This window comes from Apium graveolens, chromosome 2, assembly GCF_009905375.1.
Source record: "Apium graveolens cultivar Ventura chromosome 2, ASM990537v1, whole genome shotgun sequence".
Lineage (NCBI taxonomy): Eukaryota > Viridiplantae > Streptophyta > Magnoliopsida > Apiales > Apiaceae > Apium > Apium graveolens.
The window spans coordinates 73,181,550-73,184,659 of record NC_133648.1 but is presented as its reverse complement, the minus strand read 5'-3'; the positions used below and the strand labels follow the sequence as shown (position 1 = coordinate 73,184,659).

At 41.3% G+C, this 3,110-nt stretch overlaps 1 non-coding gene across 1 annotated transcript; it reads right to left on the bottom strand.

Annotated features, from left to right (window-relative positions):
- Nucleotides 1-1,503: 1,503 nt before the first annotated feature.
- On the bottom strand, nt 1,504-1,610 carry LOC141709829 (small nucleolar RNA R71). Its single transcript, XR_012570386.1, has one exon. It is a non-coding gene; the product is annotated as a small nucleolar RNA R71 (small nucleolar RNA).
- Nucleotides 1,611-3,110: the final 1,500 nt, after the last annotated feature.

Genomic DNA, 3,110 nt, shown 5'->3' with positions numbered 1-3,110 from the left:
AATTAGTTTAGTTATTATTTTCTTGTGTTTGTTTATCATGATTTCATATGAACCCATGATGGCGATAAGTTCTATTATGGGCTAATTGTGATCATGGGGTTGCAACGGATTTATTATGGAATTCTTTAGTTAATTGTTTAATACTTTAGTGTCTGATGATTGCATGATATCTAGTATTGGTTGTGCGTATTCGTCTTATGTGCGTCGCGAACATATAAGATAGGGTGTTAATCTCTTGTGAAGCGACGGTGGATCTTGAGATTTAGAACTTGCCATGCTAGCATAGGTTCATGTACGTTGAGCATGATTAATGGGTAACTCTAACAGTTTTATTTGCCCTATGTAATCAAAAGGAATAACTTGAGCTTAAATCGTTGTGTTGTCAATTTCTGTAGACATATAGGAACTCAACATAATTGATGACTATTCAACTTCTATCTTAATTGTGGATGCTTGGTAGAATGGTATTAGTACAATGAAAGTTAGCTTTTATCAGTTTCGTGTTATTCGATTAATATCATCACTGTCACATGCTAAAGGTAATAACAATGGCTATAGAAGGAAGTAATAATGAAGTTGTGATCTCATGAGTGTTTTATTATTGATAAATTGAAGTGTTAGTTAAGTGGTTAATTAAGTAGTTAATTATAGTTAATATTTAATCAACAATTTTAAGTTTTATTATCTTAACATTGAGAAGTAATCATACATTGGTGAGTGAGTTTAATTAGACAATAATTTAGTCTGAGTCTCTGAGGGAACGAACTAGAAAATATTCTATATTACTTGCGAACGCGTATACTTGCGTGAATATTAGCGCGTGTTTTTTCCCTAACAAGTTTTTGGCGCCGCTGCCGGGGACTCGGCGTATTTGTTTAGTTTATGTACTTACCATCATTGGTCATTAGGACTCACTGATTAGGACGTAGTAGTTACTTACTCTTTTCGGTTGTGTTTCAGGTACTTTAGCAAGCGTTTATGCAAACTCGTTCTCGTGCTCGCAAGAGGACTTTAGATACAGCTGAGGAGACAGACGAAGTTCTTGATATTCCAGAGAAGTTAGATTTTGAGGATTCGGATTCAGGAACTGAGCAGAAAGAACCAGTAAACATGGGAGATCGTATTGTTCAAGCTGATCCAGCTCTTATGGATTTTTCTCGGCCTAAAATTGATGACATTCAGTCAAGCATCCTTCATCCGGCTATTCAAGCTAACACCTTTGAAATCAAGCCGGGCACTATTCAGATGGTGCAGAATTCTGTTTCTTTTGGAGGAGCGGCAACTGAAGACCCCAACATGCACATAAGGAATTTTGTCGAGATCTGCAGCACTTTTAAGTATAATGGCGTGACTGATGAGGCTATCAAGTTGAGGCTTTTCCCATTCTCACTGAGGGATAAGGCTAAAGACTGGTTACATTCTGAACCAGCTGGGTCCATCACTACGTGGCAAGATCTTGCGCAAAAGTTTCTGGTGAAGTTTTATCCAATGGCAAAGACTGCTGCTATAAGGAGTGCTCTTACTCAGTTTGCGCAGCAACCTACAGAATCTATATGCGAGGCTTGGGAACGCTACAAGGAAATGTTGAGAAAATGTCCACATCATGGAATGCCGGATTGGATGGTGATCACTGGTTTTTATAATGGTTTGGGGGCCCAATCTCGGCCCATGCTCGATGCAGCAGCTGGAGGAGCCTTATGGGCTAAAAGCTATACTGAGGCGTATAATCTTATAGAGACGATGGCTGCAAATGAGCATCAAAACCCAACTCAGAGGATGACGTCAGGCAAGGTAGCAGGTATTCTGGAAGTTGATGCAGCCACCGCTATTGCAGCCCAGCTCCAAGCGCTATCAATGAAGGTTGATTCTCTGGCTACGTATGGAGTTAATCAAATAGCTATGGTTTGTGAGCTTTGTGCAGGTTCTCATGCTACGGATCAGTGTTCTCTTGTCAACGAATCTGTTCAGTATGTGAATAATTATCAGCGACAACAGCAGCTTGTGCCAGCGACCTATCATCCTAATAACAGACGTCATCCAAATTTCAGCTGGGGGAATAATCAGAATGCTATTCAGCCACCATATCAGCAAGGAGTGAGTAAACAGTTTAACCCACCTGGATTCCAGCAACCACAGCAGTATGCTACAAGACAATCATATCCTCAACAGGGAAGTACAACTGCACCCACTAGTGCTGATTTTGAGGAACTTAAGCTGTTGTGCAAGAGTCAGGCGGTTTCTATCAAGACCTTGGAAAATCAAATCGGTCAATTAGCCAATGCAGTGCTCAATCGTCAACCTGTCACTCTTCCCAGTGACACGGAAGTACCAGGCAGGAAGGAAGCTAAAGAGCAAGTCAAGGCTATTACCTTAAGGTCTGGAAAAGTGGCTGATGCTGAAAAGGCAAAGGAAGTCGAAGCTGAAGTTAGAGATGAAGAATCTAAGCAAAAGGAGAAAGTGGTGGAACCAAGGAAGACTACTGTTGAACACACTCTGCCTGAGGCTAATACAGGGGAGAAACAGCTCTATCCTCCACCACCTTTTCCTAAGAGATTGCAGCAACAAAAGCTGGATAGACAGTTCGGGAAGTTTCTGGAGGTGTTCAAGAAACTTCACATCAATATACCTTTCGCTGAGGCTCTGGAACAAATGCCTAGTTATGCGAAGTTTATGAAGACTATTCTTGCAAGGAAGGTGAAACTGGATGACCTTGAAACCGTTGCTCTCACGGAAGAATGCAGCACTGTTCTGCAGCAAAAGTTACCACCAAAACTGAAAGATCCAGGAAGCTTCACCATTCCTTGCACCATTGGCAATCTAACTTTTGACAAGTGCCTTTGTGATTTGGGAGCAAGCATTAATCTGATGCCGTTGTCGATCTTTAAAAAGCTGGATCTGCCTGATCCAAAACCCACATACATGTCGCTACAATTGGCTGACCGTTCCATTACTTACCCAAGGGGCATAGTTGAGGATGTGCTCGTCAAGGTGGATAAGCTCTTCTTTTCAGCAGATTTTGTTATTCTGGATTTTGAGGAAGATAAGAAGATTCCCATAATCTCGGGAAGGCCTTTCTTGGCTACTGGCCGTACCTTGATAGATGTGCAAAA